Source organism: Bombyx mori, chromosome 22 (genome assembly GCF_030269925.1).
Source record: "Bombyx mori chromosome 22, ASM3026992v2".
Lineage (NCBI taxonomy): Eukaryota > Metazoa > Arthropoda > Insecta > Lepidoptera > Bombycidae > Bombyx > Bombyx mori.
The window spans coordinates 3,438,744-3,460,856 of NC_085128.1; the positions used below are offsets into that span (position 1 = coordinate 3,438,744).

Consider the following 22,113-nt stretch of genomic DNA (forward strand, 5'->3'; position numbering starts at 1 on the left):
AAACCAAACATATATTGGTGGACGAGCACCCATCTAAGCAATAATAAAAAAGAGCATATCAGTGGCGGGTAGCCATCATACAACGCAAGATACTTGACAGCTGCCTGAATCTCGCTTACGACATTTTCAAGATAAAGCGGATATATACAAGTTCCGAACTACAACATTCGGACCGTCGGTCTACCGAGCAATATCACCCGCTCGGTGGAAGATCTTCCCTTTGTCGTATATAAGCCCCAAATCAGTAACATAATTCTCCGCCAAGAGTCATTCCCTAATCATTCCTTCGTTGTCGAAGATCGCGACTGTAGTTTGCTGACTGTCTTTTAGACGAGTGAGCAAACAATCTTCGCCCTAATGCTACTTAACGACCTTGGTAATGAAAACGAAAACGGGCTGAAAATGAAAGCGATACAGATCTCTTTTCACTTTTAACCGTTACGTGCCCGATGATTTAACTGATTCCGTCTATAAATTATTTTACTTTTCGTCGTCTGGTTCCGCGGAATGCGACAGTATTGCGTTCTAATTGCGAAACTAATCAATGTACAATCCGTTTGATTGTTTGTGGATCAGTTGATTTTTATATTGCCTTAGATTGCTTAACAACACACTAAAACCACTAAATGTAACGTGTAATTATTAAATTTGGAAAATTAACACCCCTTTACTAATTATTATTTTGAGCAGTAGGTGCATTCGAAAGAACATAATTAGTAGTACAACTTAAACAAAACTTTTTCGGTAAAATTTGCCACAAATTTAGAAAGGGAAATTCTAAGTTGCCGTCATTAGTGCACTTTTATTATAATACATACGCCCCGTCTTTTTTTTTATTGCTTAGATGAGTGGACGAGCTCACGGCCTGGTGTTAAGTGGATACTAGAAGCCATAGACAACTACAGCGTAAATTCGCCACCAACCTTGAGATATAACTTCTAAGATCTCAAGTATAGTTACAACGGCTGCCCCACCCTTCAAACCGAAACGCATTACTGCTTTACGGCATAAATAGGCAGGGTGGTGGTACCTTCCCGCGCGGACTCCAAGAGGTTGTGTTCATGGAGTTGCTGATGTCTATGAACAACGATGACAACTTCCCACCAGATGTCATCGATGTCGATGTCGAAGTCGTCGTGGCCTAAAGGATAAGACGTCCGGTGCATTCGTGTTGAGTGATGTACCGGTGTTCGAAGCGAACTTACTTGAGACCTTAGAATTTATATTTCAAGGTGGGTGGCGCATTTACGTTGTGGATGTCTATGGGCTCCAGTAACCACTTAGCACCAGGTGGGCTGTGAGCTCGTCCACCCATCTAAGCAATAAAAAAAAAAGGTATAACTATATTTATTTACCTATAGTATCAACATTTCTCGGCAACTGGTATCACGCATTAATGTCATTACACATGCTATGTATTTATGATTAACTTAATCAAAATCGCGATAAGGTATAAATCCATTGGTCTGATAAAATTGCATTAAAATATTACCTTTAAAGCCACATCACATTTATCTGACGAAAACGTTTCGATAGCCTTCCGAATTTTGTAGCTAAATCTTTGAGGTCCAGGGTGGATTCAGTAAGCGCAGATTAAATATGAAAAGCTAAAATTAATACTGAAAAGCTAAAACTATTATGTATCCAAGATAGTTCACAGTTGTAGGTTTAGGTTTGAATGCTTTTCTTGAAAATCCAACGAAAATTGTAAAGTATTCGACACAAGATTATCCCTGTTTTCCAATTACAGCACAAGAGCGCATTATGCGGCATAATGCTCAACGTTGAATGTTCCAACTACAGCAACGCTTCGCACAATCGAGCACTCTCAAAAGTACTGCTCTCGCGTGATACTCGCAATCGATACCGACTCAGTGAGAGAAAATTGACAAGTGTTTTTTCTTTGAGTTGGCATTGATCGAAATTTTGTTTATATTATCGTTGAGAATTATGCCGCATAATGCGCTCTTGTGTTGTAATTGGAAAACAGGGTATATGTACCGTGGAAGTAGTTTTAATTATAAATAAATATTATTATTTTTTAAATTAACTAAAAAGTTCTTTTATGAGACAAAATATTTAATATCCAAACAATTTTACCGTTTTCACCTCACGAACTTAACAGTAAGAGAAACAAAACTCAAAAAAGCTATAAACGATTTTTAGCAAATAATTATTTTCTAAATATCCATTACGTAGACACAAATAGAATAAATTATTTAGGCACAGTCTACAATGCGACGTTAACAACAGAATACAATAGCAATTACAGATGCATTTTGTATTGCATTCATTAATTGAAAATATTGCAATGATGAAATTCGTACCAATGCCTTTTGACGTACAAGATGAAATATATTTATATTTACGTCACAAAATCTTTCTCTTTCTTGAAAGGTCATAGTTAATAATAGATAAACTTATTTATAATTTAGACATATTTTTTTTTTTATTTCTGATTGGATGTTGTTAATTTGGAATATGTTTCTAATCTCATTTACAATAGAAACTAAACTCGTAAATTAGACGTTCCTATACTTGACGTGCACACTTTTCATTCGGTTTTAAATAATTTTTGTAGTGAGCAATATCAGCAAATATCCGCATGAAGATCTTCCCCACTCTTGCTTGTAAAACACAGGGTGCTTTAATCTTTGACAATATGAGCGTCTACAATGTAAATGCGATCGAGCTTAATACCTGTGAATCGACTGAAAACAATGAGCATTGTATTATTGGCTTTCATTGACAGCGACCTTGTTAGCTCATTGGTTTAATATTGCTGCAATATTATTAGGTCAATTTTTGAAATTATTACGTGAGTAATCGATATTGTTTGATTCTAGAACTTTGTTAACCTTTGTCATAAGGCACGTGTGACACTGCCCAATTTGTAAAATTGAATGCGTATTTTAACAGGATTTATTTTATAATAATTATTAGCGACACGTCCGCGCTTCTCTTCGGGAACTGTAATTTATTATTGGTCTCTTCTATCTTCATCTTTCATGATATCGCTCACTCGATTATAAATTATTTATAGACATAACTACTATACATAATTATTTATAGTCATAACTAAAGTTTGTATACTTTAATTACCAGATGCAATAAAAGTATTTATTTTCATATAAGGATAAATTTGTGACTGCCAAATGTGCGTTTATAAATTATCAATTTTTATTGCATTTTTGGTTCACTATTTTGGTCTTAGTTGAAATTTTTTTTTATTTTATTTATTGCTTAAATGGGTGGACGAGCTCACCGCCCACCTGATGTTAAGTGGTTACTGGAACTAAAATATAACGAATTAAAGAATATACATACTTCTATAACATTATAAAACAAAAATCGAGTTAACAAAAGACAGAGCTTATTTACACTAATATTATATCGCTACAACACTTCCTTTTTTAGTTCTATACAATTTACAGACAAACGATACAAGTAGTTGTTATAGAAATAAAGCGTTATTTGTGGCGAGCCAAAGTTCATTAAAGGTGTTTACCTACTGAATTATAGCAGCCCTTTACTGACCTTCTTCCCAAAATCGCGGTCAGAGATGTGCTAACAACAGCTAATTTAATTAACGAGAGACAACTAAAGCAGAAAATGCTTTAGAACCGACGCGGCAAAGCACAGCGTCTCTAGTTATTTTTTTTACATAAAGCATATAAACGTATGATCCAGTTAACGGAAGGTGCTTTGAAAGGTAATAGCGCCACAACCATCTCGCTCGCTGCTATAGAATACCCTAATTCTACTGCATCTTAGTACGTGACGTCACCAATATCGTGAAAAATCAAAAAATACTGCATTACTAACCAATTTGGCATCAAAATCTCGCCTTAATCGTACTTCCACGGTGCACTAAAATAAAACAAAAGACCAAGAAAAGTTTGCCAAAACCCGTTCCGAATGTCGGTTTTTCTTTCATTAATTGTAGATTTAATAAATTACTTATCAGTGAGCCTAACAAAGAAAAACAAAAAACGTAAACATACATTATCTGTGGTACGGGAATTTAAGAAGGACTTACTGGACTTTTTGGCGAGAGCGCGAAGAGTGAATTTGTGTGATTTGTTCTATTTTGTCTATTTAGTGTTTCTTCAGGTTTAAATGTGTAATAATGGTGGTTTATTAACTGTTTAATATCTGTGAAAGTGCACAAATGTGGGAAAATGAAACAAAGCCGCTGGACGCAACTTCTCGGGATCCTCCAAAAAGTCCACTGAAAAAATCTTAGTAAATGACCACCATTTTACTAAGATTATATTTCATTCCATATCATCTCATTTCATTTAATTTCATCCCAGTTGATTAACGTCTCAAATTAATCATTTTCATTTCATTTCACTCCATATTATAATTTTTCATAAAAATAAGAATATAAACTAAAATAAGACATGACTTAAAGGTCTTAGTTACCAGGTCATAAAATCACTTAAAAAAAAAATTAAGAAGGACTAACTGAACTTTTTGGCGGGAGCGCGAGGAGTGAATTTGTGTGATTTGTTTTATTTTGTCTATTTAGTGTTTCTTCGGATTTAAGTGTGTAATAGCGGTGGTTTATTAACTGTTTAATATCTGTGAAAGTGCACAAATGTGGGAAAATGAAACAAAGCCGCTGGACGTAACTTCCCGGGATCCTCCAAAAGTCCACTAAAAAATTCTCAGTAAATGACCACCATTTTACTGAGATTATATTTCATCCCATATCATCTCATTTCATTTCATTTAATTTCATCCCAGTTGATCTCCAATTAATCATCTTCATTTCATTTCACTGCATGTTATCATTTTTCATAAAAATAAGAATATAAATTTAAATAAGATGTGACTTAAAGGTCATAGTTACTAGGTCATAAAATCCCTTAAAAAAGAAGGACTTACTCGAAAGCACAACATAAGCTCTGTAGAGACTTCAAGCTTAGCATCCGACAGTATCGCCCTGAAGTCTGCAGTTGAAACTGAACAATAGGCGGTGGTTTACTGAATTCGTAATTAAGGCTTGCAAATCATTATCGCAGCCCTGATCTAAATTGAATGAATAGGTGTGAGATTCGTCGATTAACAAAAAGGTCAATAGGTAATTGTTTTACGTCATTGACATCAATGTTCCCTTCGAATCGTAGGTTAATTAGTATTGGTTATTCCGTCTGATAAGTATTGAACATGATAGATTAAGGCGGATGTAGGTAGAGTTATTTTATTGAGCAAAACTAGCGACCCGCCCCGGCGTAGCTCGTGTGAATTAAGATATTGTTCTGAAAATGCTTTACAGTAATTATGTGTTATTTTTAATCTTATACCTTTAAACGAGCAATTCTTGTATATATACTAGCTGACCCGGCAAACGTTGTGTTGCTCTAAATAAGATTTCTAGGGAAATTCTACTGTAGAAAAAAAAACCTCATTTAACCACATAATACCTCATTATAAACAAAAAAAAAATATCCAAAAAATTAAAATAAAAAATAAATGTTTGGGGTGGACAACCCTTTTCACTTAGGGGTATGAAAAATAGATAGTAGCCGATTCTCAGACTTACTGAACATACTATTGATACACAAATAAAACCAAAAAAACATGGCTGAAAAATGTATAGTATTGTATAATAGCTCTCAAATATATTAAGTGTATAATCTATGATGTATAGTGAGTAAGTAAGACAGGAGACCGGCTTCGTCCTCATCCCTACTACGTGATGTTTGCTGGATGAGTGGTGACACCTGGTGGGGTTAGCTGATCGATTGATAGTTGATCAGTAGTCGACCGGCGAGGGCGGGAGATCAAATTCAATTTAAGAAAAAACATAATTAAAGGAACTTGAAATTATAAACTCTGAATAAGAATTTATCGTACTACAATTTTAATATTTGATTGCCATCTTGCAACCTTATTGTGGATCTGTGCATAGAATAAAAAAAATATTAATCGGGATGGAAAAATAGGGGTTGATCGTATAAGAGTGAAAATTGAGAGTAATATAATTTTTTTTATTTTAAGTCATGACAAAACAAAATAAGAAACTTGCCAAAAAAATTAAAGTTTATATAATTATAAACAATGCCCGTTGGACCGATGACTTGCGGCGATATGCTGGGAGAGATTAGATGTGGAAGGCGGAGGATCGTTCATTGTGGCGGACTATGGGAGAGGCCTACATCCAGCAGTGGATAGATACAGGCTGATGATGATGAATTATAAACAATAATATTTATACAAATAAAAAATAGGGGTTGATCGTAGAGGGGTGAAAATTTCAGAGTAATATGAATTTTTTTATTCTACGTCATGACAAAATAAAAACAAAATTGTCGCAAAAAATTTTAAAGTTTTTAATTAGCAAATAAAAAATAAGGGTTGATCGTAGAGGGGTCAAAATTTAGGGTTGTATGTATTTTTGTATGCTGTATGATAAAAAAATTAAATATTTTTTTTTTGTCTAAAAATTAAAAAAAATATTTAGGGGTGGACTACCCTTAACATTTAGGGGGATGAAAAATAGATGTTGGCCGATTCTCATAGATACCGGATAAGCACAAAAAATTTCGTCAAAATCGGTCAAGCCGTTTCGGAGGAGTATGGCAACGAAAACTGTGACACGAGAATTTTATATATTAGATAATCTGAATCTCGGAAACGGCTTCATCGATTTTCATAAAATTTTGTATACAGTGGATTTCGCGGGCGATAAATCGATCTAGCTACGATTTATTTTCAGAAAATGTTGTTTTATTCGTGTTTTTCAACTCTTCCCGACATCTATTGGCGAATAATAATACTATTTTTCTGAATTGAGGGCAACTAACTGCTTTAAAGACACAACAAGATGGCGTTATCAAAAAAAAAACGAGCAAAGCTCGGTCATCATCTAGTATTTTTTATGGGAGAAGCTTTATTTTTGAGTTTCATTCAAATTCCTAAGTAACGAACGAACATTGAAGGACGGAGTAACGAACATTGAATTTATTCGTCAAACCCCTTAATCACCCAGTTAAAGGGAAAAAAAAATGTTTTATTGCCCTTGTAGGCAGACGAGCATACGGCCCACCTGATGGTGAATGGTTACCGTTGCCCATGGACTTCAGCAATGCCAGAGGCAGAGCCAAGCCGCTGCCTGCTGCAAAAATTAATAAATTTGTTATAGACCAGAAGCGGGTATGTGGAATTACATAAATACCTACTTTTAAAAATGTTGCACTTCCATAATTCTGCTCCATTATATAAACAAAGGTCTTTAGAATTCCTTAAAAAAATAATTAAAAAATCCAAAAATACTTGTGACCTCTTTATTTAAAATTAGCTATTCAAGCTCATACACACCTCAACTTGAAATTCTACCACCACCTTTCTAGGCCAAATCCAGGACTGCTTCATTACAGAAATAGACATGATAACGCAATTTTTTTATTTTGCGGTTTTTATTTTTAACATGCGACGTTATACCGTCATACTGAAAGTCCTTTATGAACTTGCATTAAGTATGTATTCGCTTACAAAAAATTATATCTGCCTGATATTTGCTTGACTAATAAATACTTGTTATTTTAGTACTAACTGGTGGTAGGACATCTTGTGAGTCCGCGCGGGTGGGTAACCACCACCCTGCCTATTTCTGCCGTGAAGCAGTAACGCGTTTCGGTTTGAAGGGTGGGGCAGCCGTTGTAACTATACTTGAGATATTTAGAACTTATGTCTCAAGGTGGGTGGCACATTTACGTTGTGGATGTCTATGGGCTCCAGTAACCACTTAACACCAGGCGGGCTGTGAGCTCGTCCACCCATCTAAGCCATAAAAAATATATATATATTTGAAAGTAGGTACTTAATGTATAAAATGATTAGCAAAATAGTTTTCCTCAATGACAGTACCATCAAACGCGACATTTACCTAATGGTCTGACGTTTCGGCTATCAACATCAACTAGTATTTCTTTTGTTTACAAAAAAACGAGTAACATTCAATCGTTTCGATCGATCCAAACAAATATGTCCAATATAAATTATCAATTTAACACTTTCTCCAATCGAATAGAAAATGAAGTGGCTACGTAACTTATCGGTGTTAAGGCGCCGTTCGTTGCACAAGTGAGACCTCGACATGAATCTTCAAAACTTCATATTACACTCATTCATGCAGGTCTTTGAATGGCTCTTAAACAGATGTCGGTCGGGCAGTCAATATTTACTCTATTCAAAGCTGCATGTACCAGCGAAGGCCAAACGGAGTGAATAGCCTAAGCCTTAATGACGTGATAGTGAATGCTTGAGAAGACTGTTTGAAAAAGTTTGATTAAAAACAATTTTAGGAGCACTTTTTTTTTCTTTTTCCTGTAATTAAGGTCAGCAAACTAGATAATATAAATAATATTATAAAGCTGAAGAGTTTGTTTGTTTGAACGTGCTAATCTCGGGAACTACTGGTCCGATTTGAAAAAAATTTTCAGTGTTAGATAGCCCATTTATTGAGGAAGGCTATATATAGGCTATATAATACAATACTAATACAAGCGGAACACCAATAAAGAATGTTTCAAAATAGGGAGTTATTTACTCCTTAACATTCTATAATTTAAAAATATTTTCACTTTCTACGTAAATGAAGTGGGGGGTAAAATTTTGCGTTATGCCAAAGTAACTATTCCACGCGGACGGAGTCGCGGGCAAAAGCTAGTAATTAGATAATGATTACGAACCACTAGATGAAATACTTAAATAATACGAAATGTCGTATTATTTAGCTAGATCCTAAAATCCAAAGTACAGGCGATTAATAGATAATAATTACGAACCACTAGATGAAATACTTAAATAATACGAAATGTCGTATTATTTAGCTAGATCCTAAAATCCAAAGTACAGGCGATTAACGAAGACTAAGTTTAGCCTTTATCATCTTCATCCACAAGTTCCACATATCTCTAGCACCCCCTTAGGCGCAGAAATCACGTAGGAGGCGGTTGTTTACTCAAGAAAGCTTGAGTGTTGTAGCATTAGCATCTCTATGATCACCAGCCTGTCTTTACTCGTGACGTATTGTGATCTTACACGAATAAGTACCACCATCCTGTCTATTTCTATCACAAAATAATAATTCGTCACAGTATAAACATAATTGATATTTCAATCTCTTGTTTAAAAGTTGTGGGCGGCTCTCAAACTTTTAAACTTTTTCCATAAGCTCCGGTGATCATTTCATATCGAGTAACCCATGAATACAGCTGTCTTAAATTAGTGAAACAAAATTAGAAAAAGAATGAAGAATTCATGAAATATATAGATTTGTAAAGAAAAATCAGTTTAATGCGACAACTGTAATATAAATCAAATATTTAAAAAAAACATGCAAACGCAGTGAATATACAAGAATATAAAAAAGGAGCGATTCAAATTTGAAAGCAACAAAACGATTTTAAGAATCGGTAAACATGAACTAAATGCTAGGCTGTTTGAGTGTCAAGGCGTTGCCAACAGTTAAATATTAAGTGTATTATCTATGGTTGCCAATTTGACTGGTCATGTTTTCATTTATGATCTGTATTAAAGCAAACGAGAACTGCACAGACCTAATTAAGATAACTTTTTGTAACGACTTCTCTCCTTGCTTCATCAGATTACTTCACTTTTATTTTGCAATAACTTTGATACCATTGTCCTTGATAGAAATTACTGGTCTGCTCTTATTTGTTCTATTGTTAGAGAACTTCTCATATTTATGAGTGCTATTACATTCATTAAATTTATTTGGTTTTCTGTTGTCAAATTATTATTATTTGACAGCTTAAAAATTTGAAATTTAACCAATAATCAAATTTTTTTTTTTGCGTCCAATTCTCTTTTAACTTTAAGTGTTTTTACTCTGGGTTCTATATCGTTATGTTTAAAACTACTGGCTCCTTTAGCTTGTTCAGCTTGGAGTCGGATGTTCAGATAATATGCGATGTGAGATTTTAATACGCCTCGACTGCGGATACTGCCATTTCAACTAACTAACGGAGAACACAAGTGCAATGTTTTCCCTTTGTGCATTGAATTATTAGCTACATATAAAAGGGCTAACTAATATTAAAACAGCAATTCCCGTACACTACTGAAGCGTTGAAAATTGTGAAATATCATTAAAAAAAAATCCTACCTATAGTAACCTCAAGGGGCTATTCTAGATTCACCAAGTTAGTAGGTGAGCTCGGGGGGCTCAAACCGGGAGTGTTGCTAACACTGACCCTAGCAAGAGCAGTGCATCGCAGAATCTACCACCGGATCGGAAACGCGACCCACTGAGAAGATCCGGCGAGAAACTTAGTGGGCTGTGTCTATGGGTTAATTTGCTCGTCGAGCCCTTCGTCGCATGCGACGGGTTTGCCGAGGACTGTGACCGGACAATCATTAATAATAGTCGCGGTTGCACGCCAAACTTTTCAAAATCCAAATTTTGTGCCAGTTTGGTTATTCGCGTAATGGTATTTACTCTTATTGATATTGAAACTTGTAGAGTGACATATTAGGTAATGTACCTGGTGCAGTCACAGACAACTGTGACTGGGCTTTAATGGTGTTAAACCAAATTTTAAAAAAAGTTGCATGCTTAGATTTAATCTCACGACCCTGTTTTAGTGAGAACCGCGTGGCTGGGTCGAGAGCGCATTATTTGCCGACTCACAGTATCACTTATTATTCACGTATCGCGAATTTCACATGCAATAGTGACGGACATTAAATTTTCACACTGGCAACAAACGACTTCACTCGAATAAGATTTCGATCTAAAACTTACCGTGAACGTGAAAGCGGAATAACAAATAAAAATTAGTATTGTAATTCAATACTAGTTGCAGCTTAAGGCTTCGTTTGCACTGCATTTTACTTTTTAAGAGAAACCTTGAAATTGTAAGTGATGTAACTGAGCAAACAGTTTTTATTATCTTTCCTTTTTTTTAAATGTGTTTGCAAAGGCCCAAAAAACTAATTATAAATAAACTAAAATAATGTACATTGTGTATATGCACAATAATTTGAATACGTTTACTATGGCTTTTCTTCATTTTAGTTTTATATTTTCATCGATTTTCTTGAGTCGTAGACATAATTAAAACTATTTTTACGGTTTAATCTTGTTTCTTTCTGTAAAATGTAAAGTTTTCGTAACGTCGGCCATAATATTAAATATTACCATTTAAACACCCGACACGAAATCATAAAAGTAATTTTAATTATTGCTTATTTAAAAAAAGCAAGTTCCGACTACCTAATCTGTATTATAAATACGTAGACCGACCCTGCCTACTTTCGATAGAAAACTTGATATACAAAATCAACAAAAAATCGAAGCACTAATTCTACTTTTATACGCAATATTTTTAGTATATTTCTATTTTATTATATTCTAATATATATCTATTACTAATGCTATCAGCGAATACTCGGAATTCAGCTATATTTCAGAATTATTCCGTATTTATTATTTACAGTGTATGGAACTTAAGCTGTGAATGTTTTCTTTTATTTAGTGCATACATTTAAAATTCATTTCATACGCAAATTCTCTTTCGATATGAATTTTAATTATACGAAAGCTCTCTGCGTGCGCAATAAAAATGGGACGCAGTTTTTTATTCTCCACGTATTAATTTACTTATTTTTGAATTTCATTCATATATTTAACTGCCAGGAGGTATTAGTATGGAGGTTATCTGCATGTATGTCATAGAGCTGTCATTCTTTATCTTCGATGATGCAACGATAGTGATGTAAGTGTCAAGATATATCGATAAATTCGTTTCGTAGATAAACGTTAAATTTCACAGGCATTTGATACATGTGCCAGTAGTCTTTTGTTATCAAACAAAACTGCGTAGATGTATTAAACAGTATTTAGGATAAACTACGAGTATACAATCATTGGCATCTATATATTAATTTAATACGTGAAGCAAAAACTTTGTATCCCTTTTTACGAAAATTGCGCGGACGGAGGAGTATGAAATTTTCCACACTTATAGAGAATATAGAGAAGAAGTGCACAATGCTAATATTTTTTAAAAATAATGTATAAAAGATACATTAAATCAATAAAGAAAACATTACACACACTACATACCATGTATTTGACGCACACACGCATGTATACTATTTATTGTCAAACTTTGTTCTTGACGTCTGTTGTCAAATTGAGAATAGATTAAATATTGTTTCTTTTTGCTAATATTTTTTATAGTGTAATCTTGGTGAAATTTGTGATTATAGAAGTATAAAATACAATCATAATAGTGTACAAACTTACAAATTCCAATTCCAATTAATTATAGTCGAATTTCGACTACTGCGGGACCTCTAGTTCAAATAAATATATCGAAGACTCGTTCTGAATACTGTATTGAAATATTTGGTAAAATGATTGGTATTAGTGCAGATATAATAAACAAACATTTTTTCCATATTCACAGACTTATTATTTTTATGGCTCAGGTGTGTGGACAAACTCACGACCTACCTGGTTTTAAGTAGTTACCGAAGCCCATATACATCTACAACGTAAATGCCGCCACCTAGCTTGAGATATGAGTTCTAAAGTCTCAGTATAGTACAACAGCTGCCCCACCCTTCAAACCGAAACTCAATACTGCTTCACGGCAGAAATAGGCAGGGTGGTGATACCTACCCGTGCGGATTCACAAGACTCCCACCATCAATAATTCGTACCAGAGTTACTTTTTTACGTTTTTATCTATATTCACTCGAAGTGTATTCTATTTTTACCTCTGTTTTCATTCAACGAATCATTGCCGATAATATTTTAGACAATTCGACATTTCCAGTCACATGATAAAATATGACAGAAGTCCAAATCCAAATTTGTTTTTCGATGGATTTGGAATAAACAGATATTTTTGCATTTTATATCACACTAGCTGACCCGGCAGACTTCGTAGTGCCTCAATCGATAAATAAAACACCTAAGCTTTTGTATAATAAAACAAACATAAAATAATAAAAAGGAATCCGTCCGACGGGGGACACATCAATGGAAAAACAAAATTGTTATTTTTATTTAATTCCATGCATTTTCATATTTATCTACCTTTTAAACCTTCTCTGGACTTGAACAAATAATTCGAGACCAAAATTAGCCAAATCGGTCCAGCCGTTCTCGAGTTTTAGAGAAACTAACGAACAGCAATTCATTTTTATATACCTATATATGAGATGATTTAGTGGAGAGATGAGACAGTAGAGTTAGATCGTATTCTAGAAGACATAATTCAAATAATTCTCGTTCATCATGAAATAGTACACTAAGCTATTGTAAACGCAATATGAACTTGAATATAGATAAACCAATTTTTAAAAATTCACATACGTCATCGACTTAATTTAGGCTTTAAGGCTCTTGAAACACCGCTCATTTTCCAAGAGTTCGACGTGCGAACTAGTCCAAAGACACAGCCCACTGAGCTTCTCGCCGGATCTTCTCAGTGAATCGCAATTCGGATCTGATGGTAGAATCAGTAAAGCACTGCTCTTGCTAGGGCAAGCAAATTCTCTCAGCTTGAGCCCGTGAGCTTACCTACCGCTCTTGAATAGCTAGAATAGCCATTTAACTTCCAGCGATTAAATAGAAAAAAAAACATAAATTAACTATTCATATTCATCCGTCAAATTATCGTGAGAAATATTTATTAATATCTAAATTATCTTCTCTCTATACCATGTAATCCAAGAATTTTATACACACATCACGTACAGTTATGTACCATTTCGGTTGACCACACATGATTCGACGTCATAATTTAAGCCAAAGAGTACATACCTAGACGGCTCAGACTATAATTATGACAGACCATAATGTCGCGTGTACAAAAAAAAAATACGTGATCAATTTCTTTCTCTGAATTTAAAACGGTCACGCATGCTGTGTAACTCTTATTACAATGTGCAAAAATGTCTTAATACGATATGTTTCTTGAGGAGAGTGAACCGGTTGCTCGGTTCACTGACCTACGAGAAACGCCTAGTGTTACTTTGACAGGATTTTTTTTTTGTTAAATCTTGTATTGTCGGAACAGTTAACACACTTTTATGGTTGTTATTACAATGATTTTTGCGTAAAATAGAAGGTCTCACGATCTATTTGGCGTTCAACGGTTAAGAAAGTTTACAGACATCAGAACTTGAACGCCGTAGCCGTTTTGAGACATGAGTCGGAGTTTTAGGCGGAACAATAACAATGGCATAATCTGCTTCCTACTTTCCGCCCTGTGTTCCGGATGCAGGACTAAACCGCGGCTTTAATAGGAATATTGTATTCGTACATAACATAATTCTACCTTTTATTTATAAAAAAAAAAAAAAAACATCCTTCCTCCAACGCCACTAAGAGAATAAGATACTTTAATATCGAGGGGTGAAAGGCCATTTGGTTTGGCCACTACTCTTTTAATTGTCAGTGAGGTAACATATTTATATTATTATACAAACTCTCATATATGTTTTTGATCAAAAAAGCTCATTTTTAATATGAAATGTATAGCACTTTTTAAGTCAAAACGTAATTTCTTAAAGTTTCGATCGAATTTATTCTTTATATTGACCGCTACAGCTGAACTATACATCAAATTAGGGAAACATTATGTTTAAATTTAACTAAAGCCAATTACTTCTTCTAAATTGTGTCTTGATTAAAAAAAATTGCTTATATCAGCGTTACTTATTGTATCGGTCATAAGTAATAAGTAATAAATAATCATCGATAAAACAATATATTTCAAAGTGTTTTTCACTTAGTATCTGCTTACACAGAACTAAGTTTATAAAAAGCATGACAACGTTTTTAAACATGTAAACATTTGCTTAGTAATTCAACTATGACACTTATCTAATATATACATACTTGACCTTAAGTTGTTAGGTTATTTGAAGCTGTGCAAATGTTTATTTTATTATCTGTGCCAATGTTTTACGTAATCGAATAAAAATTTAATATGTCATTAGACTTTAAAATTTACTATCAATCTCTCGTCCACTTGATAGATATACCGTTATCTGAATACAGTAGGTACGCATGTTATCCAGACTCAAAATAAAACAGAGGTAGGTACAGCTTTGCCTACTTTGACGTTTTTAAGAAGCATTAAAAACTATGACAAATACACAAATTAAGTAAGCACGAAAAGAATAGATTTTTAAGCTATTGCATAGCTTTTATTGCGGGCTTTGAGCGCGGCGACCGAATCAAGAAATTCCGTAACGAAAATAAAACCTAACACCCCACTTCGCCTACCATGTAGCTCACGTTCAACACATTCACACGTTGCGCTTGTGTAGTGTTTGTAAATAAGCGCGCGGCGTGACGTCGCACTGCATGCGCATCATGAAAAGTCTGCCCATCTCTCTCTCACGAGGTCTAGCTTATGAGTATGAAGGGGACAGTTAATGTTTTGCTTTTGTTAATGTTTATAAATATAGCGTGGTCTTATTTTATTGTTTTAATATTAAATTATTATTGTCTAATTATAATTCCCTAAGTTGATAAAAATTCTATGCAATAGCTTTACCGTGGCACTCCCCGAGTGCCATTCGTGTTTTTTTTATTGCTTAGAAGAGTGAACGAGCTCAAAGCCCATCTGGTATTAAATGGTTACCGGAGCCCATAGAAATCTACAACCTAAATGCCACTACCAACATTGAGACTTGAATTCTAAGTCCCAGTTTTTATAGTACAACCGCTACCCTCCTTTCAAACCGAAACGCATTACCGCTTCACGGCAGGAATAGGCGGGGTGGTGCTAGCTACCCGTGCGGACTCACAAGAGGTCCTACCACCACTAATGTAAAAATTACTAAGATTATTATTGCACATTATTAGTATGTATATATTTGTCGATATTTCCACGATTATGGTTTAATACTTATAATGTAAGTCACGGAAATCCGCATGATACGGGTGGTACAGCATCGATTGTTGTAGCGTGGCTCGGGGAGACTTATATCCAGTAGTGGACTATGTAAAGTAAATAGATAGATCGTCTAATTCAAACTAGTAAAAATTATAATTCTTGTGGTACTGCAAGTGTAGTTAGCATTTCCGTGCCTATTTCTACCGCAAAGCAGCAGTGCGTTCGGCCTTAATTAATAAACTTAATCCTCCTGTACGGATAGGTACCACCGCCCTGCCTGTTTCTGCCGTGAGGCAGTAATTCGTTTCGGTTTGAAGAGCGCGGCAGCCGTTGTACTGTTAAAAGTGATACCTTACAACTCATGTCTCAAGGTGGGTGGCGGCATTTACGTTGTAGATGTCTATGGGCTCCGGTAACCACTTAACACCAGGTGGGCCGTGAGCTAGCCCATCCATCTATGAAAAAAAAAGCATATAGGTAAAAGTAAGTATGTAATGTGCATTAATTATTGTGAAGAAAAAAAAGACCAATATGTAGTAATCTACAAGTGTTCTCTGTATTATTAATATTGTAAATACGAAACCGAATTTGGTTTGCGACACGCTTTTTAATTTTTAAAGTAATTTGCATTAAAATACACTCACTGACCGGTTGACGCAACGTTAATATATCGTCATTGAACTTGTAAACATTTTTGAACGTGTTGTGAAAGTCTTTCCGATAATCAAGTTGCTAAGTCTAAATATTAAAATTTCAGGTCACTACTTCAACTATGCTGTGAGATGTGAGATAATCTCACATCTTTGAAATATATTTGTTTATTTCACTTCACGATAATGAGAAAGCAATAGGTAAAAAAAAACCTTTAAGTTCCTTCCCGGGAAATGGTGGAAAGGCATTACATTTTATAACATAATTTTCTAAAATCTATTTTTTCATAGATAGATAAGTGATTTTCATGCTGCTTGCTAACTTATAAATTGCAAATAGATAAACAACAATTTAATTTAGACACAGTATCAACAAAGCGAAACAAAAAATCTCTGTAGAGTCGAATGCCAAACTTCTTCTTACAATGATGCCATTTATAACGACCATATCGTAATTTCCTTAAAAAAGTCAATGCACCTTTTTCATTTTATAATTAGTTCCTTAAAGTTCCTTATAGTTTGGGGCCAAGCAATAAGCATGTGACTGGTCCCAAAAAAAAGTAAAAAATACATCACAATATGTTCACATTCACATAAGCAAAATAATTTTCTTTAGCTTTTCTCGTAACTATTTTTAATCGGTATAGATATTATAAAAAGTTTTTTTTAAATTAAAACCATTTCATTTGTACGTATATCTATCCTATGCCTTAAACGAAATGCATTGTACAGACGGCATATAAAAAAAAAAAAACAAAAAACATTACAATAATTTTCAGTCTTAAAACTTTACAATTGGACCACGTCATATTGTATTCGTGTGTGAAACAGCTCCTTTCGTTCCATTCAATTTTCAAACAAAACTTTAATTTCCGTTACGAAATATCCAGCGTATTGATGAAGCAAAACGTATTTTCCATCGTGACGTCGTATTTTCAATCCAGACCGGGAAACGTGCCGGCGAATATTTTTTGTGATTCATTGATTTATCCGTCAAGGAAACGCACGACTGAATTCAGCTATTTTTAAACGTTATATTCAAATATTAAGAATAACGGTATCCACCTCAATATAAATATAATATGGTTTAATTTCATGATGAATATTATCACAAAAGTACAAATATTTAATGGTGGTGTTTAAATACATATATCCAGCCCCAAAATGCCGCTTCTAATTGTATATATTTTTATATCATATGAAAAAGCTGCTATTTAAATTTTATCGAAACTCAAATATTTTCAAAGCTTACGTTTAGACAAAAAAAACTAGTATGGATTACTTACTTCATATTGAAAATGTACTTCTTTGGTTAGAAATTTATTTTATTTTGAAAAGTAAATATAACGTCAGTGCCGATTTTTATTTATTGCACAGACGAAAGAAACGAGCTAACAGACCATCTGATGGTAAATGATTGCCCCAGTCCATAGATATCACAACGGGATTACCATAGTAATTACACAAATAATATTTTTTTTATGGCTCGACTTTTATTAGACGATGTCCTTCCTTTTTTTTATTTATTGCTTAGTTGGTTAGACGAGCTCACGGCCAACCCGGTATTGAGTGATTACCGGAGCCCATAGACATCTACGACGTAAATGCCGCCACCTACCTCAAGACATAAGTTCTAAGTCTCAGTTTTAACAGTACAACAGCTTCCCCACCCTTCAAACCGAAACGCATTACTACTTCACGGTAGAAATAGGCAGGGTGGTACCAGTAGGGACTTAGGATGTCCTAGCACATCGTCCTTCCTTCGTCGTGGAAGTCATTCGTGAGTGAAGTGCGTATTTTATTAGAAAAATTAGTGTCTGTCTGCGGGAATCCAACACCGGATTAGGCACATCGCTCGATACCTACCATCTTATTCTTTAAGTCTTCTTTTTACTGGTGGTAGAACCTCTTGTGACTCCGCACGGGTAGGTACCACCACCCCACCTATTTCTGCCGTGAAGCAGTAATGCGTTTCGGTTTGAAGGACGGGGCAGCCGTTGTAACTATACTGAGACCATCGAACTTATATCTCAAGGTGGGTGGCGCATTTACAATGTAGATATCTATGGGCCTCCGTAACCACTTAACACCAGACCACAGGTCTCATATCAAAAACTTAAACGAGCCAAACCGATAAAATCGAACGACTATTGTTTTCTAGACTAAAATTGGTAAATAATAAATATTGTTATAACTGAAAAATTAGGCAAACCAATTAATTGGCTAGATTTATTGCAGACGGTTTCGTAATTTCAATTAGGTTTAATAGTAATAATACAAAGTGTTTTATTTCTAAATATCTTTTATTTTTAAATAACCTTGGCAATATGACCTGCGAAAATGATTACTTCACTAGCCGCTGTAAAAACTGGTTTATAAGATAAAATGTCAATCGTTTTGTATCCTGTTGAGAGTAAGAAATTATAACGGACATACTATAAACATCTTAAACACGAACTTAAAAGTATTTTGAAAGAAAGTTCAGAATAATATCTATATTTTTATTTATTTATTAAAAACAATTTAGATAAGTGTACGGGCTCAGTGCCAATCTGATGTTGAGCATTTACTGTGCCCATTAGGAACACCAACGAAGAAGCCACCGTTCTTCAGCTTTAGATATGAGATCGAGCACTCAATTGCACCGGCACACGTATGCAAAACGCAACATCGTTGAGTGGCCAAAGTAATACCGAGTTGTGGGGACTCACAACATTCCAATAATCCTCATTTTGGGAAAAACGACTATCGATTCAGAACCGATTATTCGAATTCCAAAAAAATTCTCTAACACTAACTTACCTAACAACTTTTTTTAACGAACACAAAATTTATTTGATCTATAAAATCGATTCACTACAAAAAAACTGAGGTCTTGAACTTTGCTTGAACATCAAACTGATTCGAAGTCTGTGCTTCAATTTCTCAACAAACAAAATTATATAGAATGGAATCGTTTTACTCACGCTCGGCGTCGAGAGGGAATTCGTTTCAATACAAAAAATAATAAAATTACGCAGCGCGTCGTCTATTTTCTTTGAGGCAAGCACTCAATAATGGTTTTTGTGATGGTTTTTGCGCATCTGTGCAGCTGAGACGGCCGGCGTACACATGGCACTTTCGTTGGACGTATTGAGCCCAAATGTGCAGGCACACTTGTGCGGCTGACATTTAATTTTCTCTTTCGGAAGGTCAATCAATCTCAACGTAGTGTAAGGAAAAGTTCATTGTAGCATAAATATACGTTTTTGGGGAAATATTAGGGCACGAACTAAATCAGTTAACGGTCTTTCAAAACACCAATTATGTAAGTTATTTAATTATACATCAATAATTACATTTCTATTAGGTACAATTAGTTACATTCGGTTATAAAATAAACTTAAAAACAATAATAAGCATAAAGTCGATTGAATTTCATAACTGAATACAATTAAACGGTGAAATCTGAAAATAATTACAAAAATTGAAGTGTCTTGAGTTGTATTTCGTAAGACACCCGTTGTTTCTCCAAACTGACTTCGACAATGAATGATTCTGCTGATTACTCTAAATAGATAACAGTAGTATTGTTTAGTCGTTGACCGCTTTATTTTTTGCTGTTCAAAGCGAATTAAGTCGTTTACTGCTATTATTAGAACATTTTTTTGCGGAGACAAGGGCAAGGACGATTACTACAATCGGCGACAATGTCTCATATCATGGCAATTAAATTTGTTACCATTTTAGACGGTTAACACAGAATTCCTTACAATCGATGATATTTTGAATTTACGTTCCTCACATAAAAAGTATTGATAAAAACATGAATTTATACTCACTGTAAATTTTAACAGCACTTTTACAAGAATGCGGACTATATATAATATGCGGAGAGACAATGTTCGGACTTCTTCCGAATATCGGGAATGTGAAAAATCCAGTCGATCGCACAGGCACACCACTTTGAAAATCAAGTTAGCACTTCACGAAAGCCCTACTCAACGGGGTCCGAGTCTAAACCCGTTTCCGAGGATGCAAAATTCCGGTTCGAGTAGTTCACTAATCGCAATCGAACGCGACTAATCGAGACTGTTCCAATTCAACAGAATACGGGTTGAAAGGAGAGTCTAATAGGAATGTTTCGGGAGTTAACTTTTTTCGCGATCTCGGAAGTTCGGCGTCGCGGCGCCATGCGGCACATGCATCACCGTCGGCAGCACGGTGCGGACTGGCCCGAGATCTCAGCACTAGCAGAGTGTGCCATTAAAGCCTCCACGTCTGTACACGGATTTACGTTTGTGTGGCGGGCTTGCAGATTCCTCTACCACGAAAACGATGCGATGCGATACACAATGAAGTTAAATCTCCATTACCGATTCAGAATGTTTCGTAATGCGGTTTTTAGACTCAAATAAAGTAATGTAAAACAAATTTCTTGTATATTTGAAGGCTCTCTGGTCTTGAAAGATATTGAGTATATGTTTCAAGTTCTGAGGCTCTGCTCATTATTGTTATGGGCCCGCAGTCTGGTGCAGGGTTTTATGGAATCGGTTTTTTGCTCTTGCTTTCTGGCGGCTCCCAAGGGAACATCGTAAAGACACGGACGCTGAACTTTGACGGTAATCTCATCATCAGATATTTATAAATTTTCTTTATCATTTTAAAATGATTCGTTGTCTTGTAAAATGAACTTTGAATGACTTTATTTAAAATGCTCTACAATCTTAGTGTATCAAGTAACATTTTGAATGTATTATTTAAAATGATTATTTAGAATGTAGTATTTATATATTGTTTAAAGTTATTTAAGGTCCTAAGACCCCAGGTGGGACAGAGAGCTTCAACAGTATTTCGCCATCGCGATCGATCTTGGGTTCAGGTTGACTTCAGTCCAGGTTAGCCCGAATATCTTCATCACAGCTGCCAGTGTGCATCCAGGTCTGCTTGAGATGGCCTACATTCCGCTTGTCCTGGGGGTCCAATCCATGTCAGTGGTTTTCACTTTCAACATTTTCATAAAGATTTATCGGAGCTTTATAAGCCCCTTTTAAGAAGAGTCTCAAAAAGTCAGGATAAGATCATATGGATAAAACAAGGTGCTTATTGTATTTATATCCCTAAATAAATAACAACATGGACCATATTCCCTTACGTTAGCATTCTACAATGCTAACGGACTCGCGCGACAACGCGATCAAATTTACGAATTCCTCCGCGACAATCTTGTAGATATTCTGCTAGTGCAGGAGACCTGCCTGAAGCCCTCGCGTCGTGACCCGAAAGTCGCGAATTACGTCATGGTTAGGAATGACAGACTCACCGCCTCCAAAGGCGGGACTGCCATTTACTATAGGCGGGCCCTGCACGTTGTCCCTCTCGATACCCCCTCGCTCTCACATATCGAGGCGTCAGTGTGCCGTATCTCGCTGACGGGACACCAGCCGATCGTCATCGCATCCGTTTATCTCCCCCCGGACAAGCCCCTTCTGAGCAGTGACATCGAGTCACTGTTCGGCATGGGAGACTCCGTCATCCTGGCAGGCGATTTAAATTGCCACCACACTAGGTGGAACTGCCACAGT

At 35.2% G+C, this 22,113-nt stretch overlaps 1 protein-coding gene across 2 annotated transcripts in view; it reads right to left on the reverse strand.

The window, feature by feature from the left end:
• LOC101743821 (hybrid signal transduction histidine kinase I) overlaps positions 1 to 20,813 on the reverse strand; it is a 224,546-nt gene extending 203,733 nt beyond the window's left edge. The window contains exon 1 of one of the 2 annotated variants that reach the window (XM_062674870.1): positions 20,371 to 20,813. The gene's annotated coding sequence lies outside the window, so the exon portion shown is untranslated. The remainder of the gene's footprint in view (positions 1 to 20,370) is intronic. The other variant, XM_004924752.5, reaches the window with a different exon arrangement.
• Positions 20,814 to 22,113: the final 1,300 nt, after the last annotated feature.